Source organism: Sorex fumeus, unplaced genomic scaffold (assembly GCF_029834395.1).
Source record: "Sorex fumeus unplaced genomic scaffold, SorFum_2.1 ptg000021l, whole genome shotgun sequence".
NCBI classification, from domain to species: Eukaryota; Metazoa; Chordata; class Mammalia; order Eulipotyphla; family Soricidae; genus Sorex; species Sorex fumeus.
In genome coordinates this window covers 10,770,547-10,792,533 of record NW_026606078.1, presented here as the reverse complement: position 1 = coordinate 10,792,533, position 21,987 = coordinate 10,770,547, and the positions used below count along the sequence as shown (strand labels likewise).

At 44.0% G+C, this 21,987-nt stretch overlaps 1 pseudogene; it reads left to right on the top strand.

The window, feature by feature from the left end:
- Positions 1–18,341: 18,341 nt before the first annotated feature.
- On the top strand, positions 18,342–18,490 carry LOC130023094 (uncharacterized; annotated as a pseudogene).
- Positions 18,491–21,987: the final 3,497 nt, after the last annotated feature.

Sequence of the window (21,987 nt, the reverse complement as noted above, 5' to 3'; positions counted from 1 at the left end):
GAAAAATAACAAACATTTCCCACCCCCAAAGATTAATGACTTGTTCAAGAGCAGTTTGTAAACGGCGTAAAGTAAAAATCTTCAAACTCCTAAGCCAGTACTGTCTACTTATCCTCAAAAGAAAAAAGTCTTTCCCCTCCTTCTTCCCTTCCCTCCCCAAAACCATGTTTTAAAGAGCCTTGTGAGAAACGACAATGAAGAAAGAAATTAAAACATAGACCTTCTCTTTTTTAATTATCATTTTGTTTATACTATTATTATTTTGTTTGTTTGCAATTTAAAAAATTTTGCTATTGTTTTTGTTTTTTATTTTTATTAGTGAGACACCATGAGGTACAGTTGTAGACTTATAAATTTTTGTGCTTGGGTTTCAGTTATATAATGATTGAGTACCTATCCCTCCACCAGTGTCCATTCCCCACCTCCAGTGCTCCCAGCATCCCTCCCACCCACCCACCCCCAATTCCACCACACCCCTGTGGGCAGGGCATTCCTTTTTGTTCTCTCCCTCCTTTTGGGTGCTGTGATTTGCAAAAGAGGCATTGAGTGGCAATCATGTTCAGTCTATAGTCTACTTTCAGCATGCATCTCTCATCCTGGGAGGATCCGCCCAACACCCTTTACTTGGTGTTCCCCTCTCTATCTGAGCTGCCTTCTCCCCCAGCATGTGTGGCTGGCCTTCAAGCCATGGAGTGAACCTCCTGGTACTAATCGCAGCTATTCTTGGGTAAAACATAGACTTTCTCTTAAAGCACTGCTTCTTATAGTTTTCTGTGGATTCATTAACCAAAGGTTAAGGAACAGTAGGAAAATTAATAATAGCCCTGAGTAGTTCTGTTTTACTGATTGTTTTATTGAAAGTAAAATTGAACACTTGAGATAATCAAATGTTTAAAAATACTTTGGAAGAATACGTACATTTACCTAGTTAAAGTTTTTATACCAAGAAATTAATGATGATATTAGAGTTTGGTTGGTTAATGGTCATTCACCATCCATAGGTCAAAGAGCTATTATTGTCATTCTTGTTTGGTGGGTATGTGTAGCTTTATGGAGCTGGAGGATTCAGGAGCTGCCAGGCAAGCCAATCTTTCATCATTCTGTTTCTCTTCTTATCCAGCAAATTTTCGGTGTTACCTACGTTTTCCTAAGAATGCCCAAAATGAACAAGTGCCAGGTGTTGTTTGTTCCCTATTTTAATTTTTAATGGTCTTTGTAAGATTTGAAAAAGACCACATGTTTATATGGAAAATTAGTTATCGATTTTAAAAACTTAACAGAAAATGTGAAATTAAAGTTCAATATGAGACTAAATTAATCTGTTACCATCAGATGTGTGTAGAACTTCCCATACTACGTTGAATACCATATTTTATACATAATTATTTCCACTGTGTAATCATCACTTGATCACTTGACTTCACGTTAATCGGCGATTTGCTCGAGTGGGCGCCAGTAACGTCTCCATTTGTCCCTGTCGCGTGCTAGTGTAACCATAGTGTGTAATCATCACACCATATTTTTAATAGCATCACAATTTTAAAATCTGAACAAAATGGCCACACCTCACATTTTTTTCAAAAAGAAAATAAAAACAAAAACAAAACAAAGTCCGTTAAATCTGTGATGACAGCCAGAGAGGTCGTTCATGGATTAAAGCATTTGCCTGATACCCATTTGATCCCCAACACGTATATTGGACCCCTCAAGCATAGAGTCAGGAGGAAGTCCTGATCACTACCAGAGAGACCCCCAAAACAAACAAAAATGTGTGATGATTATGCATGAAATGTGTCAAAAGCAGTGGGATCACATATCTTTGTCTTGCACCTTCGTGTCCAATATTTAACACAGTGACACCAGCAATGCCGTTTGTGTTTCTCACCGTGTGGCAGCTTTATTAACAGCATTCTTCTTTGTCAAATTAAAGTGTAATACAAAATTTTGGCAGCGAAATATTTTTGAGGCATGATTGTAAATGGGATTTAAAGTTTTTAATTTAAATTTCTCTTCTGTTTCATTCTTTGCATATAAAAATGCCCTGGGTTTCTGTGCATTGATTTCATAGAATGCCACCTTAAAGTTTTAAATTCCTCTTGACTTAATTTTGTGAGTGGCATAAAACAGAGGTCCAGTTTTCTTTCCTTCATTCCTTCAGTTTTTCTAGCCCTCTATATTAATAGCAAAACCTGTCTAAACTGGGTCCATATGGTATATGGACTCATACTGGTTTGTTTATTCTGTTTCATTTTATTTCAGTTGGTCTTGTATCTAAAATCACTCCCTTTTATTATAATTTGTATCTTTAACCATAAATGTTTCTTTGCAATTGGCATTTGTTAAAAACATTTTTCCTCGTTTTTGCTTCTGTTTTTGATTATTTTTTCCTTTTAGTTTCTTAGTTCTGTGAGATATTTCTGATTTCTGAAAAACTACCTCCAAATTAATTACCAAATCATTCTTACTTTTACCTTAGATCTCCAGTGAATATGCTTCAAATTTAATATACTTAAAACCTTGCCAAGCATTTAAAAGACAGTGCTTGATTTATTTTCTACTTTTCTTCACTTTGGGACTCTAATATTTGGACAGCTAAAATTGATAAGCCTCTAGGAAAAGATTAGACACACATTGCTAAGAGTGAAATGAAATAGGGACCTTAACTACTGATCCCATGGTTGTAAAAATAACTATAAAGGAATGTTTCTGCACCACCCAGATTTGCTAACCTAGACAAAATGGACCCATTGCCTAGGTGAAACTGAGCACTTGAACGACACGATTTACCAAAATTCACAGAAGCATAAATTTGAAGTTTATTATCTATTAAAACAAATCAATACTCAATATTCCAAATCAGAAAGTACCAAGCCCAGAAGAATTCAGTAGTGCATTATTCCAAATATTGAAAAAAAAGTGAGAAAGAATGTTCTCTCTACCTTTAAGAATCTGGATGGAAGAGGCCCAGTCCTGATCCAAGCAGGCTTGGAGATCTCAGCCCGGGGTCCCGCACACCTGGGTTCCTCTGCAGGTTCCTTCATGGGTGAGGCTTGTCCTAGTATGTGGAGAGTGGTCTCAGCATGACTGTGGCTGGGTCCCGGAGTTCTTCAGCTGCCGGGGCTCTGCTCAGGGCAGAGAGGGAAACTCACCACATTCGTGGCCTCGTGACCTCTTTTTGTCTAGTTCTCACTCTCAGAGAACCCGGCAGGCTACCAAGAGTATCTGGCCCGCATATATTCCTGACTGGGAACACCTGTAAAGGTAATTAGAGGCTGCCCCAAAAGCCTACATCCCTCTCTGAGAGCCTGGCAAGCTACCGAGAGTATCCCACCCACATGGCAGAGCCTGGCAAGCTACCCGTGGCGTACTCGATATGCCAAAAACAGTAACAATGATGGTCCTCATTCCCCTGACCCTGAAAGAGCCCCCAATATACCATGGGCTACACTAGCACGTGACAGGGACGAATGGAGACGTTACTGGCTCCCGCTCGAGCAAATCAATGAACAATGGGGTGATAGTGAAAGTGATAGTGACCTTTAAGAAAATAAAAGCATCTTCTTAACTTGGTAATTTCTAGCTCACTCTGTGTGGCCAGCAGCACCCTACTAGCAAAACAGGTAAAGAAATTACAAGAAGGATCTCTATTAAAAACTTGATGAAATAGTCAACAAAATAGTAGCAAACTGAACCCAGTGGTATGTACAAATAATTATGTCATCCCTAAGTAGGTAATTCATTACAGCTGTTAGTACTAACCCACCACTTGATGATCTAATTGACATACAGACTAAAGAAGAAATATCAGTAGATGTGAAAAAAATACACTTTATAAAATTTTAACAACTCTCATGATAAAAAGTCTGCAGGAGTCAGAAAGATTGTTCAGGTGGTAGTGCACGTACATGGTATGTGCAGAGTTTGGACCCTGGCTCAGAAACCCACACTCCAGAACTCTTGGGTCTTAGTCCTGGCATCTCTTGAGCACAATCAGGTCCCAGCACTGTCAATGAACTGTCATGCCCACTGAACTGTCATGCCCACACTGCCAGGCTAAGCACAGTTTAGGAGTTAATCCAGCTTCCCCATCCCAGAACTGCCATGTATGACCTTTTTTTTAAAAAGTCCTGAGGTCGGGATGAACACTCAGAAGGACTCGAGGATGTACTTTGCATGCTATAGCCTCAGGTTCTATTCCCAGTATCACAGGTCCCCTGAACACCAATTGGAGGGATCCTTGAGCACCTAGTTGTGAGTTGTCTCCAAATACCACTGGGTGTGGTATTTAAATATTTTTTAAATAATTTTTAAAAATAGCTAACTCAGAATATGTGGATTGGCCTTCATCTAGCAATGAACATCTAAAAAGAATAAAATCTACGTCTGAAATCAGACTTAATAGAGAGAAACTTTCCCATTAAGGAGCGAGAAGGAGGCTCCCTCTTACCATGCCCCTTTCAAAAGCATTTCTGTAAGTTTTAGGTAATGCGGGAAGACAACTAAAGGAAAGGAAATGCACAGATTTGAAAGGAAGAGAACAAACTGCTCACAGATAATATTATTCTATGCGTTAAAAATTACAAAGAATCAAGCAACCCTAACTCTAGTAAGTTGTTACAGCAAGGTTACACAGAATACAATGGACAGACAATAAAAGGAAATAAGCTTTTAAGTAACAAAGGCATGAAATTACCTTAGAGGCATATTGCAGAATTGAAAGAGCCAATCTGAAAAAGGTTTTGTGCTATTTAATTTTTATAATACATTCTGATAAAGGAAAAATTATAGACGTGATGTATTAATCACTGTGGTTACCAAAGGTTCAGGCAGAGAGTAGAATGGTTTGTTGGAGTACAGTGGGTTTTTTGGTGCAAACTGCTAGATATTGAAATAGTGAATACATATATTTGTCAAAATCCATGGAATGCAAAACATAAAGAGGAAACATTAAACTATAGACTTTGCTAATAGCGTATCCTTAATCATCAGTTATAATGTGGCATATTAATGCAAGGTGTAAATAATAGGGTGTAAATAATAGTGTGGATGTGGTAGAGGGAAAATGGTATGTAGGAACTGTGTGTCCTTTCTGTTCAGTTTTCCCTGTAACATTAGGTAAATAATCCTGCCTGAATATAATAATATAAACGAGTCTGTCGGGGTGCCTCCTCATACATTTACAACACTAACTACATTACTGAATACCAATTTGCCATGTTCACATGGAGAATGCATTCTTCAAAATTATATATTGCTAGTTAAGACTTGTTTTCAGTACTTAGTTTCATACTTTTGGGGAGACTATTTTGGGGTCACATCAGGCCGTGACAGAGGCTACCTCTGGTTGTGCTCTGGGATCATTCCTGGCAGTACTCAGGAATCGGAATCAAACCCAGACCTTCAACATGCCAAGAATATACACTAGGTCTCTGAGTTCTAGTCCCAGACGAGTTTTCTGGTTTTTAAGCCTCCCTGCTTAAATTACTGTACATCTTAATGTCTCTATAAAATCCTATGTACTTAAGTGTTTGCTAATTGTACAACTAATAAACATGCTCTACAACTAGAATCATCATCAATAAATGTTTGTGTTGTATCTATCTATAGTATCCAAGATATTTTAAATAGGCATAACCTGAAATTAATATGCCCTTTGACATCCAAGAAGAAGTTTAATGGTTTAGTTGTGTTTCCCTCACTCTCCTGCCATAGATTTGGTCAGTCAACCATCTTTTTTCAAGGGATCCAGGCATTTGCTAATGCTTGCTTATATTTGGGTAACAAATGGGCTTCCTTAGTAGCCTACACAATCATTCAAGCCAGCTCCCACAGGAACCCCGAGTCTCCGCACTTTTTTTGATATTACGGAGCCATTTCCCAAAATCTCTAGTTGTCCCCTGTGTTCCCTGGTATCCTCATTACCCATTCTGTATGACTAACAAATGTGTAGGCTTCACCTTCTGAGGAGTGCCAGGTGTCTTGTGTCAGCCATTCCACAACCCCAGGGCAGAAGGTCCTCGACCACCAATGGGAGTAAGTAGGCAAATAATACAAGTAGAATTGTGACCAGTACTGTTCCTCCAAGGCCAGGTTACCTAGGCAGCATTAACTAGTGCTGTGACTTAAACCTCTTGGTCACAGCCACCAGTTGCTGACACGGTTGCACACTGGCTTGCATGACATAACATTACTTTGTTGAATGTCACTGTTTCTTCTTACCTTATTAGACTTTTTTTCCCTGAGAGGATTGGTAATTGGTTATACTCCTGTATGAATTGCTAATGGGTTTATTCTCTTTGACAGGTTCCTGAGACATCTTCCTATGACTGTGATAACACTCTAGATAGTACTCTTCACAGATCAGCATTGAACCCCATCTACCAAAGTTTCAGCTAGAATTCTCTCATTATTGCAGATAGCCTGGTGACTATCCCTAATTGCTTTCATAGTATTACTATAGTACATCATAAGAAAGGCTATGTGGATGGCTCATTGTGAAATCTGTATGGGAAGACTCCACAGAGAATGAAGCTATTACCCCAATTGCATAAGTTTTTCAGGCCAGGGCACCACATTCTCTTTGTGCCCAAAGATATCAAGATGCACATTGACCTGTGGCCCAGAGGCTAATGAGAAAAGGGACGACCAATCCCTTACAAATTGTCAAAGTTGAGAGCTCACCGAGTTCACCTGCCCTTTAAATGCCCCTTCAAATGCAAAACACTGGTCTTAATATTAGGTTTTAATACTAGGTCTTAATACTGCTGTTACCAACACACCAAAGGACTAATATTATCATCATGGAGATTGGTTAGCTTGATAAAGGGTCATTAGCAAAACAACCATAATGTTGTGCCCCCAGAAATCAGGGAGAGTATTTGGCATTGCATAAAGGAGGATATAGTTACCTATGAAGCTTACAGATGGACTCAGAAGGCCTGTCCCATAGGTGATTGACTAGACATAAAAATTAAAAGCCAAGGGATCAGAGCAATAGTACAGTTGGTAGAACATTTCCTTGCATGCAGCTAACCTTGATTCAATCTCCAACATCCCATATTGTCCCCCAAGCCCTTCCAGGAGTAATTCCTGGGTGCAGAGCCAGAAGTAAGCCCTGAACACCACCAGACATGCATGGCACACACACAAAATGCTACAATGGAGTGTTGTACCAATCAACCTCTGAGTTATGAGTTTATCATGTTTTAGCTGCACAGTATGCTGTTTGTTATGTTACAAGAAAGAAAGAAAGTGAGAGAGAGTGAGAGAGAAAGAAAGAAAGAAAGAAAGAAAGAAAGAAAGAAAGAAAGAAAGAAGAAAGGGATAAAAAAATAAAGATAAAAGGAATTTCTTACTTAGAAATTTTGCTTAATCTCACTGATGTTACTTTCAAGTTAGCCTAGAGTGTTTTGGGAAGGATCCTCTCTACAAAAAGGCTTTTGAACATTCCAAGTGCAATCAGCACGTATTTGTGTGATGCCTTCAGAAGGCTCATCGGCCTCCTCTCATCCCTCCTGTGGTCTGAAACAAGGCTGTAAGGAGTATATCATTTTGCTGGACAAGGCTTTCTGTAATCTGCTGATATTAGGAAGAAAATATATGAACAGAAAAAATGTAGTTTTGGGTACATAAGAAGCACTTCTCCTTTCATGATGACAATTGTCTAATAGATGCCAAGCAACCAATGAATCAATATAGGGAATAGTAGCAAGTTAGTCTTTGCTATTGGACAATGAGACCATTAACTGGAACAGAGACTTTGCCAAGTCGGCCTGGGTGAGTGCAAGTCAATGCTGCACAGCCCAAGTCTAATCTTAACTGCTGTTGCTACACTTTGTTTATGAGCCCACTAGGGGAAAGTGCTGACTGACTGAAGGCAATTAATATCCACAATGTGTGTCTAAGGGGAGAGAGAGAGAGAGAGACAGAGACAGAGGTGGGGGGGAGGGAGGAAGAGAGAATACAAGTGCCTGCCATAGAGGCAGGCAGGGGGTGGGGGATGGGGGATGACGGGAGGAAAACTGGGGACACTGGTCTGGGAAATGTACACTGGTGGAGGGATGGGTGTTGGAATATTGTATGACTGAAATCCAATCATGAACAGCTTTGTAAGGGTCCATGTCAGAGTGATTCAATTAAAAAGTTGAAAAAATACATTTACTAACACACACACACACACACACACACAATATCAGTATTTGGTTAGCATTTGTTGGGTGGGGGGCCTGGTTGGGCCACACCCAGTGGTGCTCAGGGCTTACTCCTGGCTCTGCACTCAAGAATTACTCCCAGCAGTGCTCTGAGAACTATATGGGATGCTGGGGATCAAACTCCAGTCGGCCGCATGCAAGACAAGTGCCCTACCCACTGCACTATCATTCTGGCCCTTGATGAGAATTTCTACAGAGCACAAGTACTTATATTGTATGTTTGGAAATGCCTCTACAGCACTTCTTCCCCAGAATTCCTTGTCACAAATTTCCAGTGTACTTCTAAGTCCTTAACCTTCCAACCAAACTTAGCCACTGTGCAGGGCTAAGGGTAGACCGCTAATGTTTGTTTTCTCTCCTTCCAGACAATATAAATAACCAGGTACTCTATTCAGATGTCTATCCACTTGAATAATTTCCTTTGATGATGAACTTTCAGGGTGGAGCTGCGTTGCTGCAACTCACACAAAATTATCTAATCCAAACATCCATTTATCCTTTAGCTGTTAGCTGGCTGTCGAGAGCTCTTCACGAAGCCAGAACTATGGAATGAGAAGCAGAGGAATGAGGATAATGGATTATAGTAGGTTAGTGGGCATATTCATGTCATTGGTAGGGTAATATTGTATTAACTATTAACATTTAGTGCTGAAGTGCTGCTGTGAATCCTGGTGTATGGACTGGTGGAACAGACAATACTGAGTTACATGTAAGCTCTGTCACCCATGATCCATGCGGTGGAGAAGCGAAAAAATCAAGGTGCATAAGCCAAGTACTGTTTGGGACCAGTGGGTAAATAACAATAGCACAAGTGAACTACCAAATGACTACAAGCATTTATACTATAAAGTGAAATGAGTCTTTTATAAGACCCATCTCTTATGCCCTCCAGACTTTGCACTAGAATCTCCTGTGGCCAACACAATGGGAAACACAGGAATTCTGGGACACTTTAGCCTATTAAAAATTGAAATTGGGTCACAACTGTGTGTGTGGGGGGCGGGCAAGGATCAAACCTACAGAATGCTGTATTATTTTTGTTTGTTTCTGTTGCGGAGTCAGTGTCACACGGTTTTTTAAAATTTAATTTTATTGAATTACTGTGAGAGAGTTACAAGCTTTCATGTTTGGGTTACAATCACACAATGATCAAACACCCATCGCTCCACCAGTACACATTCCCCACCACCAGTGTCTCTGGTATACCCACCCTTTCCCATCCTCCCCCTGCCTCCATGGCAGACAATATTCCCCATACTCTCTCTCTACTTTTGGGCATTATGGTTTGCAATACAGACACTGAGAGGTTATCATGTTTGGTCATTTATCTACTTTCTGCACACATCTCCCATCCCGACCGATTTCTCCAGCCATCATTTTCTTAGTGATCCCTTCTCTATTCCAGCTGCCTTCTCCCCTTTGCTCATGAGGCAGGCTTCCAGTTATGGAGCAATCTTCCTGTCCCATGTATCTACTATCCTTAGGAGTCAGCTTCATGTTATATTGTTTTATACTCCACAAATGAGAGGAAGCACTACTTTTAAAAAAATTTTTTTATTAGTGAAATACCTGAGGTACAGTTATAGACTTATAAATTTTTGTGCTTGGGTTTCAGTTATACAATGATCAAGTACCCACCCCTCCACCAGTGCCAATCCTCCACCACCACGGGTCCCAGCATCCCTCCCACCCCCCATTCCCCCCATCCCACCCTGCCTCTGTGGCAGGGCATTCCCCCTTGTTCTCTCTCTCTTCTTTTGGGTACTGTGTTTTGCAAGAGAGGCCTTTAGTGGCAATCATGTCTGGTCTATAGACTACTTTTAGCATGCTTCTCCCACCCTGAGAGGGTCTCACAGAAGCACTACTTTTTTAAAATAATTTTTTAAATTTTTATTAGTGAGACACCATGAGGTACAGTTGTAGACTTACAAATTTTTGTGCTTGGGTTTCAATTATACAATGATCAAATACCCATCCCTCTACCAGTGCCCATTTCCCACCACCACAGATCCCAGTATCCCTTCCACCCCCCATCCCCCCCATCCCACCCTGCCTTTGTGGCAGGGCATTCCCTTTTGCTCTCTCTCTCTCTCTCCTTTTGGGTGTTGTGGTTTGCAAAAGAGGCATTGAGTGGCAATCATGTTTGGTCTATATTCTACTTTCAGCATGGGAAGCTGAAAGAATTTTAAAGAATTCTTGTATAAAACATCCCGACGATGGCTAATACTTTTCAAGTGAAGGCTTGTGACTGACATAAAACTGCCAGATGCTGCTCTCTGGTGGAAACAAGATGACATAAGTGCTGCAGCGCTCCATGGTTCTAAGTTCTAAGTGCTAAGTGCTTAAACATCTTCACTATTATTGACAGCTTTGTAAATCACAGTGCCTAATTTCAAAATTTGTATTAAACATCATAATACCGGTCATTATTAAGTATACTACTCAATCACATTAAGTAAATTCACATCATTAACAAGTACCACCAATAACCTCTAGAATTCCTCATCTTAACAGCTAGAAAATCTGTATCTATTACACCCACTCCATTCTCTTCCCACACCAACCCCATACCACCACCACCCACCAATCCAGACCTCTATTCTGCTTTCTGTCCATATGAATTTGATTACTATAGGTAACTCATAGAGGGTGAAAAGCAAGTATTTATCCTTTTGTGACTGGTGTATTTAATAATAAACTATAAACTGGTGTATATAATATTTAACTATGATGTCCTCAAGGTTCATTCATATTGTGGCATGTGTCACAATTTCCTTTATTTCAAAGGCTGAATATGTTACATTTTGCTTATGTATTTCTCTGTTGGTGGAAATATGGATGATTTCAACTGTGAATATTGTGAAGAATATTTCAGTGAATATGCATGTACAAATATCTGTTCAAGTCTCTCCTTTGAATTCTTTTGGCCATATATCCAGAAGCAGAATTGCTGGATCATATGGTAATTTTATGTTTATCAGTTTTGTACGTTACCATACCTTTTTGCACATTCTACATTCCTAGCCGCAATGTACAGGAGTTCTAATTTCTCCACATCTTTGACAACACTTGCATCCTACTTTTTATTTATTTATTTATTTGCTTTTTGGCTCACACCCGGCGATGCTCAGGAGTTACTCCTGGCTCTGCACTCAGGAGTCACTTCTGGCGGTGCTCGGGGGACCATATGGGATGCTGGGAATAAAACCCGGGTCCGCCGCGTGAAAGGCAAACGCCCTACCCACTGTGCTGTCACTCCAGCCCCAAAGTCAAAACTTTTATGGTAGAAACACAAAAGAGAAAGGGTTGGAAGCATACAACTACAGAAAGTCAGCAAATGAAAGTGACTGGGACAAAAAGGAAAGGGACAACAGAATATCATGATCACTATCATCCTGTTGTTCGTCGATTGCCTCTAGCAGGCACCAGTAACATCTCCTTCTTCCCAGTCCTGAGATTTTAAAAGAGCCATATTCAATGCTCTTTCAGCATTAGGAGAATGAGACCCATCATTGTTACTGGTATTTGGCATATTGAGTATGACACGGGAACTTTTCCAGACTCTGCTGTGCAGGCAGGATACTTTCGGTAGCCTGCCGGGTTCTCCAAAGGAAAAAAGAGATAATAAGATGTCTTCCAGGAGCTGGGTTTTATAGTCTCTGCATCTTGGCCATTGATGGGACCAATCTGGCATTGGTGGCAGCTGGTGGGTGTGACGCCTACCTACTGGAAGATGGGGGATCTGGGTGGAGAAGGCCCAGTACCAATCTGAGCACGCTTGGAGATCTCAGCCCTGAGACCTGCATGTCTGGGTTCCTCTGCCGGTTCCTTCATGCAGGAGGCTTGTCCGGACGTGTGGAGATTGGTCTCAGCATGGCTGTGGCTGGTTCTGGAATATAAGACAGTTTGAAAAGAAAATGCTTCTGAAGAGCCTCTGCATGAGAGGAGAAATCAAGAGAAAAAATAAAATCTTAAATAAATGGAAATAAAATATACAAAATCTTACAGGATCAGCAATCAGTCAGAGCAATAAATGCCCATCGCGAGAAAGACAAATATCAAATCAGTAGCCAACCAGGTAAGTTCCAAGTTTAGAAAAAATATACTCTAAGCTCAAGTTTGAAGAAAACATAATATATGCACACACAATAGATCAGAGCAGAAATAAATGAATTCAGTTTTTAATGTTATGTTTTGGTTTTTGTCACCAAATGTTACTAGGGGGAAAAAACCCAAAAAACAAGTGGGACTACAAGAAACTTTCAGGACTGGAGCTCTAGTACAGCGGGTAGGGCGTTTGCCTTGCATGCGGCCAACCCAGGTTAGATCTCCAGCATCCCTGAGCACCACCAGAAGTAATTCCTGAGTGAAGAGCCAGGAGTAACCCCCGAACACTACTGAGTGTGACCCAGAAAGCAAAAAAAGAAAAAAAAGAAAAAAATCTGTCAACATAGTGGAAAACTAATTAAGGGAAATTTGTGAATAATGAATGTGATAAGAAGTACCTCCACATGTACATAAAAGATACTCAATATCACTAATCACCAGGAAAATGCAAATCAAAAATGTAATCAAGGACAAGAGCCTTCTCTCTGTGTATCTCTCTCTGTGTCTATCTCTGTGTCTGTCTGTCTGTATGTCTGTCTATATGTCTCTCTCAAGAAAAGTACCTGCTATAGAGGCAGCCTGGAGGGAGGGTCACTGTCACTGTCCTCCTGTTGTTCATCGATTTGCTCGAGCGGGCCCAGAAATGTCTCCATTGTGACAATTGTTACTGTGTTGGGCATATCGAATACGTCATGGGTAGCTTGCCAGGCTTTGCCATACGGGCGAGATACTCTCGATAGCTTGCCGGGCTCTCCGAGAGGGGCGGAGGAATCGAACTCGGGTCGGCCATGTTGGCCGCTTGCAAAGCAAATGCGCTACCCATTGTGCTATCGCTTCAGCCCAGAGGGAGGGTAGTAGGAGGGAAACTGGGGACATTGGTGGTGGGAAATTTGCACTGGTGAAGAAACAGGTGTTGGAAAATTGAAACATAATCATGGACAACTTTGTGCATCTCAACGTAATTCAATTTTTAAAATAATTTTTAAAAGAATATTTAGAATAAACCAAAGAAGGGAAAAAGAAGATTCCTTCTGTGAGTGATGAGTTTTAGGGAAGTAGACATGCTAGACATGCCAGTATCAAGAGCGAGCAAGCAGGTAGCTGTCAGTTAAAACTGATCTTTATAACCAAGTTAGGTAATCAGCATGGCACCGCTTTCCTTCATCTGTGTAATGGAGCATAAACCCAGCCAGACTCAAGGATGTGCTTACAAAAGGTGCGGCTTGTAAGGTGCCAATGAAGTGAGAGATGATGCCCTGGAGTTGTTTTTTGTTTGTTTGTTTGTTTTGCTTTTTGGGTCATACCCGGTGATGCCCAGGGGTTACTCCTGGCTGTGCATTCAGGAATTACTCCTGACAGTGCCCGGGGGACCATATGGGATGCTGGGAATCAAACGCGGGTCAGCCACATGCAAGGCAAACGCCCTACCTGCTGTGCTCTAGTCCCTACCCTAGAGTTTTAATATCTTCCCCCATAGACAAGAGGTGGAACCCAGCTCTGAATCCAGATCTGTGACCTCAAATTTGGGGCCTGGCTTCATTGAGGTTTCCTCGGGGACTGCGGAAAGAATGTGTTGGTGATTGAAAACAGATAAGCCAGTGGTATGGATGAGGGTGAGCCCTTGGCAGCTTGGACATTCATTGGACTAGGTTTTGTCTGAGAAGTTTGTGTCCTAGATCCACAATTGCTTTCAGATCCTCACCTCACCCAGGTGGTCACCTCTGTGCTAACTCATGATTCTGCAGTTCTAATCCCACCTCGTACAAGTGGGAACTGAGGCCAATAGAAAGACAGGAACTGGCCCAGAGAACAGGTTAAAATCCAGAGTGAAGGGTCAAATCTGAGCCCCTCTGCTAGGCTTTCACTTTGGAGATCGTGGGGTTCTTCAGCATCCCTCTTTATTTAGGGTTGTTTTCCTCAAATGTCAAAGGTATTATACCTTTAAAATGTAGACACAGAGACAACCCTAGGGTATCTGTGCCACTTACCCTAGCCTCCACTGTGCAGGCAGGGAAATGGCTTGGGAAACACATTGACTTAGGCACAGGGAAGAATGAGGACTTGACTCTATTCACTGGATAGGTCTCAAATTTGGGAGCAGAGGTTGTGGAAAGATGGTGTTGGGGTAAATGTATACAGATATGCTGTTGTATGGTGATAGGGTTGAAAAGTTAGTAGCACTGTAGCACTGTCCTCCCATTGTTCATTGATTTACTTGAGCGGGCACCAGTAACATCTTCATTGTGAGACTTGTTGTTACTGTTTTTTGGCATATCGAATACGCCACGGGGAGCTTGCCAGGCTCTGCTGTGCGGGCGTGATACTCTTGGTAGCTTGCCAGGATCTCCGAGAGGGACAGAGGAATCAAACCCGGGTCAGTTGTGTGCAAGGCAAACACCCTACTCGCTGTGCTATGGCTCCAGAAAAGTCAGTAGGCTAGCCTGTTATCGTAGAGAAGAGAAAGTGAAGTCATTTCCTGCTGCCAGTCAGTCACAGTCCATGCCCATCTGGCCAGAAGTTCCCCCCCCTTTTTTCTTTTTGAATCACACCCAGCAATGCTCAGGGGTTACTCCTGGCTCTGCACTCAGGAATTACTCCTGATAGTGCTCAGGGGACTGTCATATGGGATGCTGGGAATCGAACCCGGGTCGGCCGCATGCAAGGCAAATGCCCTACCCACTGTATTATTGCTCCAGCCCCCAGAAGATGACTTTTAAGAGAGAATAGAGAAGTCTTTTAAAATCCTATAGATATTGCCAGTCACAAAGCTCAGTTCCAGAGCACTTGCCTTACATGAAAAGATACTAATTGTCACTATCACCAGGAAAATGCAGATAAATGAAGATCCTGGGTTTGAGTCCCTGTAGTGAAAAAAGATTTTTTTGTTGTTTTTTAAAGATATTGCACAGGGGGTATGTGCCGCCAGTAGGTTAATCTGTACCTGTGAGGTGAGTGCAACAGCAGCCTGATGGTGCCTTCAGACTTCCAGATACCCTAAAATTGCTGCTGTGCCTTTGGCCAGACCCCAAAAACTTGGGGCAAAGTTTAACAAGAAAGTAAATGGCCAAAAGTTAGGTATGTGGGAAACACACCGACAAACCACCTCTGGCTCAGCTATATAATTAGAGGCATGGCCTCTCTGGTTCCTATTGAACTGCTTAATGGCCATGATCCCAGAGACTCAGAAACAAATCTCAAAACCCAGCGGCTTTTGGCAAAAATGCTTCCGGTCCCTGCAGTAGGTTATCAGTGCTGGGCCAACCCAGGTGGGAATAGGTTTTGTGCCTTGGCCTGTTCCCCCTTGCGCCATCCTCCAGAGGCCACTGGACAGTCAGGTTTGGGCCCCCAGTAACGAGACACGCAGGGCCTCACACGATGGGGGTGGAGCCGGTCCTGTCCTTCCCACCCCAATGAGACCCCAAGTCATTGCCCACGAACGGCCTCTCTGGCTCCTGATCAAGCTGCTTGATGGCCTTGATCCCAGAGACTCAGAAACAAATCTTGAAACCCAGCGGCTTTTGGCAGAAATGTGTCTGGACCCCACAGTACTTTACTGTTGCCGAGCCACCCCAGGGAGGAAAGGGTGTTGTCACTCTGCCTGCTCCCCCTTGGCAGCTTGGTGGCCATTATCTTCCAGAGGCCATTGGACAGTCAGGCTTGGGCCCGCAGTGATGAAACTTGTTGGGCCTAACGGGATGGGGGCGGAGCCAGGCCTGTCCTCCCCTCCCCAACGAGACCCCAAGTCATTGCCCACGAACGGCCTCTCTGGCTCCTGATCAAGCTGCTTAATGGCTTTGATCCCAGAGACTCAGAAACAAATCTCAAAACCCAGTGGTTTTGGGCAGAAATGCGTCTGGACTCTGCAGTAGGTTACTGCCGTCGGGCCACCTCAGAGGGGAAAGGGTGTTGTCCCTCCGCCTGCTCTCCCTTGTCGGCTTGGTGGCCATCATCCTCCAGAGGCCATTGGAAGTCAGGTCTGGGCCCGCAGTGACGAAACTTGTTGGGCCTCACAGGACGGGGGTGGAGCCGGTCCTGATCTCCCCATCCCAACGAGACCCCAAGTCATAGCCCACAAACGGCCTCTCTGGCTCCTGATCAAGCTGCTCAACGGCCATGATCCCAGAGACTCATCTTGAAACCCAGTGGCTTTTGGCAGAAATCTCTTCAGGTTTAAGTCTTAAAATTTCGGAATTTCAAAAGCACATGGCCCTACTGCAGCCATATGTTATTCATAACCAGCAATAGAACATAAATTGTCTACTGTTGCCTTTTCAGCAGATCTGAGTGTTGGGGTAAAATCTCAAATAATAATGGTGGGTCTGGTGTCGAAATATTGAATGCGATCAAAGTAGAGAGAGAGTAATGTGGAAATCATCTGCCCCACAGGTAGGGGGAGGGGGTGGGATGGGGGTATACTGGGGTTTTTGGTGGTGGAGTATGGGCACTGGTGAAGGTACGGTTGTTTCATTGTATGACCAAGACTTAGACCCGAAAGCTTTGTAACTGCTCTCACAGTGATTCAATAAATAAAATTATAAAAATGAAATTATAAAAAATGAAAAAAGTAAGGTGGAGTTCATGCACAATTCAATCAGCTAATCAGTGGCTGAATAAATAGCAGTACTCCTACATAAAAAAAAAAAAGACTGCACATCTGGCTCAATCTCACTCTGGCCATTTTCCAGGGAGTCCTTTAAGGTCACCTAAAAGCTTCAAGGCAGGCCAAATCAGGCCAAACCTGCGTGTAAAATCTCTCGAGTAGGGGAGAGAACTGTAACAGAACACCGGTAGGAGCAAATTTCTGGGCATTTGATAAACTGCTGATCCTACTGTGATCACTCACAAGGACACACATAAAGGCCAGGTAGAAAGGGAAATCTTGGTGTCTCTTATTTGTGCCATCGTGAGCCTGAGGTTGCTGGGCTGTCATGCCCCCTGACCTGGCAAAGTCTGTGCAGCAGTAGGAGGTGTGCCTATGAGTGGATGCACAAAGTCACGTGTTCTGTGAACCGGAAGGAAGCCAGACAGAGTTCCGAGACAGCCTGATCAGACACTGTCATTCTAAAGCTCCACCAAGGCCAGTTCGCTGCTCATGGCTGGGTGCTCCACTCCCCTGCAGAGCCCAGTGCTGGTTCAGGGCAAGCAGAAGGGAAATGGAAAGACTCCAGCCCAAAGATTGCCACTCCACTATTTACGAGTGCCCATTAGTCTCCAGCCCCTAAAGGAATCTGTCTCTCATTCCTCTCCCAGTCCTCCTCTACTGCCCGGGTGCTACAATGGGAAGATTTCACATCACTGTGCATGTTAGCAGAGAGGTGTAACAAATAGACTTTTATAGGATTCACCTCACCAGAAAACTATTTGGGGCTGTAGAGATAGTACAGCAGGTACGGTGCTTGCCTGGGTTCTATCCTCAGCATCTCATATGGTACCCTAGGTATCACTGGGAATAATTCCTGAGTGCAGAGCTATGAGTAACCCCAGAGAATCACTGGGTGTGCCCCCCCACCCCGCAAAAGAAAGCAAATCAGATTTTTTAAATTTTCCTACATATTCTCATGTTCTCACTTTCTCCTAGTTGGACTTTCTTCTACACATTCTTCAGGTCTTATACTACCATGATTACTAGGGATACTTTGGCCCAAATGACAGGGACTCATGACAGATATTATGTAGTTTTCCCTGCAATGCTTGCCTCATGGAGAATGAACTGTCAAGGCTTGAGACTATGGCATGACATGACTATGGTATACCCGGGTCTGGACGTGGCCTGACTGGGCTGTGTACCATTCCAGAAGGGAGACTCATCACCCCAGAGACTGAGCCCTTAACTGAAGTGGGGCATAAATGAATTCTTTTCTCTTACCACACATCTCCACTTTGCAGAGACCACACTCCCCAGAATAGGTCTCTGTGTCTTCATGTATAGAATATTTTTTTCTGAAAGTACAGGAATGATGATAATATAGGACTCCATTACCAAACTTACCTGTAGGATTAAACTGCTTAATAATCCACCACTTCATCGCTTCTCGGCCTTTTGGCTAAGATCAAGTGTAATAACCCACCACTTCAAATTTTTTTTTTGTTTTTGGGCCATACCTGGTGGTGCTCAGGGTTTATTCTTGGCTCTGTGCTCATGGATCACTCCTGACAGGGTTTAAGGACCATCTGGGATGCAGGATGCAGGTTTAGAGGACCATATGGGCTGGAGCAATAGCAAAGCGGGTAGGGCGATTGCCTTGCATGCAGTGGACCCAAGTTCAATTCCTCCGTCTCTCTCGGAGAGCCCGGCAAGCTACTGAGAGTATCCCGCCCGCACAGCAGAGACTGGCAAGCTCCCTGTGGTGTATTCGATATGCCAAAAACAGTAACAACAAATCTCATGATGGAGACATTACTGGTGCCCGCTTGAGCAAATAGATGAACAAGGGGGGGGGGGGGGACAGTGCTACAGTCCTATGGGATGCAGGAGATCAAGTCAGGATTGACTGCATGCAAGTGCCTTCCCTAATGCTATCATTCAAATTCTACCTTAAATCCTTAGAACATTTTTCTGGCAACTGCTACCCTTTATGTGTCTTAATCATGATTCTGGTTTAATCATGTCTTTTTCTTTCCTACCAGTGGTACTATATTTATTATAGTCAAGTAGTGTCAAGGAATGAGATTTCAATTGTTGGTAATCATACTAATTGTCAGATGATTATTTTATTAAAATATTTTAAAAGAGCAGATCGGTGATTATAGGAATGACCTTTCGTGTCTTTGATCTGGGAGACAGTCAAGAGTCACAGAAGCTTGACTCTTGACCCTGAGTCTAGAGTCTCATGAGTTAGTCTGAGCAGAAACTGTCCTTACAGCACAAAATCAGGGACCATGTGGGTAGCTGAGAACTTCACACCAGGGTCTGTGGGTCTGACCAGAGCCCTAAACTTCATCAGCAGCGATTCCTACCCGATTCCCGAAGATCATCCCTCACATTAGCTCCTGCAGGAGACAAAGTTCTGCCTCCAAACACGTAAGAGACCACACGTAAGAAGGGAGGCAGGAGGCTCATCCACCCCCAGAAAAGCTGGGTCTGAGGAGGGAATGGACCGGAGACTCTCCACTGAGGTTCTGGCTGCTTTCTTCTCTGCCCAGAGATAAGCCCCCAATACTGAGAAGCTCAGAACAGTCCCATGTATTCCTATGCAGCATCCAAAACGTTCCCTTTCCCTTTTTTACAGTTTCTGGTCACACCTGGCAGTGCTTAGGGGCTAATCCTGGCACACTGCTTAAGGGTGTCACTCAAGGTGGTGCTTAGGGGACCATGTTGGTGCTGGGGTTCCAACCCAGGTCCAAATGCAACCCATGGGCTCAGTCTTTAACTCTCCTCGGGCCACAAAGTCCCTTTTTGGGTTAAGGCATTTGCCTTGCATGTGACCAACCTTGGTTCGATCCCTGGCACCACATGTGTGGTCCTCTGAGCAATGCCAGGAGTGATTCCTGAGCAAAGAGCCAGGAATAGCCCGAGTACTTCAGGATGTCACCCAACAAGCCCCTGTGCTAGCAAAATGGAACCTGGGTCAAACGTGTGCAATGCAAGTGCCCTATCACTTCAGCCCTGGATATAAAAAAAATTTTACTGGGTTAAATTGATTTACTTAAGTTCAGATAACCTTGCCTACCAGACAACTGGAAGGTTTCTAAAGATGACCATAACAAAATTCTCTTTCCCCTACAGGGATGTGGCTGACAAAAGTAGCAGGAGGGCTTTGCAGTAGAACTCATAAAATGCTATGAATAAGAAGTTATTTTGTTCATTGTATGATGTTATTTAAAAATATCACCCATGTTAAAATAATTTTAAGCAATTCATAGACAGGTAGTTCTTTTGTAAATTAATAAACCAAAACCGAAGTCTCATTTAAAAAATCCCTTTCCAGGTAGCTGCCCCCCCCCCTTTTTTTCTTTTTGGGTCACACCTGGTGATGCTCGGGGGTTACTCCTTGTTCTGCACTCAGGAATTACTCCTTGCAGTGCTCAAGAGACCATATGGATGCTGGGGCTCGAAACCGGTCCACTGTGTGCAAGGCAAATACCCTACCTCCAGTCCCTCTTTTGCTACTTGTGTCATATCCTACCCCCATCCCCTCCAGGGCTGCTTCTCGGGCTCCCTGCTGGTGCTGCTAATGGCTTCTCTGCACTGCCCAGTCGAGCATCTCTCAGCAACACGCCTGGGCGCTCCCCTTGGGTAAGCACAGCCTCTGCTGGACTACTGTTTGGGAAGAGGCAGGGATGGAAGCCAGGCCTGAACGGGAGGCCAAAGAAACCCACAGGGGCCAGAAATGCATTAGCGACAGACACGTGCTCCGGCACCCACACAGAGGCACTGCTTTAAAATGATGGACGCGTCCTCCTTGCGAGAAGGAAAAACCAAACACAGCATGCAGAGGTAACGCCTTCTGGGGAAAGAACCTCAGTGGCTCCGCAGGTGAGAGCAGGTGCTCCCCGAGTGCTGCCACCTGAGGCAGGAACCGCTCAAGGACACACTGGGAGAGTCCTGGGCAGTGTCACTGGTATAAGCACATGGGCAGCCACGATTCCCCTCTCTGCCCCCTTCTCTGGCTGCTCAGGCCTCCTCTCTTCTGTGAGCAGCAGTCCATTTTCCTGTTTTCCTCACCCCGAACCCTTTTATGGTGCTGTCCTTTCTAGGTTTGTTTCTTCAAAACATTTCTAGTGGCTTTACCAGCTCTGTAACGCAGACAGGAAGGTTTCCAGCAAGGTCCTGGCTTTGCCCAGTGTGGGAGGGCAGAGGGGCTCACGGGAGGGGTGGGTCTGTTTCCCACCCGCTCTGGGATGGGCAGCCAGTTGCTAACTCCCAACCCCATCTTCGCCCCGCCCCTCGCCCCATCCCATCCCCCAATCCCCAGAGCTCAGGAAACTTCAGAACAGAGCTCCTGGGCTTGGAAGGAGATACACATGCTACTGTGAAGCCAATTGTCCACAGAATACATTCTAATATCTTATTAGCTGCATCTGTTAGGACAGAAAATTAGAAACTACATATAAAACTTTAAAATGTTTGAGTATCAAAAGGTTACTGGGATCGAAGTTTTAAACAAGCTGTCAGCAGGCTGCCCACGCGAAGGAACTTGTACAAAAAAGTTTACCAAGTTGGTTCAGCAGAGGGGGGCAAGGGATGAAGCATCGTGTGTGTGTGTGTGTGTGGTGTGTGTGTGTGTGTGTGTGTGTGTGTGGTGGGGATGGGGGGAGGAGAGGATGTGGGCAGAGAAGAGCCGGGCTGGGGAACACAGAAGTCAACAGGCCCTCTGAGGCCGGAGGGGTGCATGGGCTCCGGGGGAGCAGCGGTGAGGATGGTGGTGGGGGCTGCTCTCTCCGACAACCCCCTAAAGTGCGAACGGCCCGAATCCCTCCTCTGGGTGCCCACCCGGGAGTGATGGGGCTGCCTTCTGAGAGGGCATGTGACAGTGGGCATGGGGGAATAAAAAAGCAGAGGACAGGACAGGCAGCCGACACGTATCTGCACACAGGGAGAGGGAGAGGGAGGATGGAGGAGAAGGGGGGAGGGGAGGGGGAGGAGAGCCCCCCGCCCCGCAGCGCTGGAACCCTGTCCCTAGGAGAGTCAGGATTCCAGCGTCAGAGGATCGGAACTGGCCCCACAGTA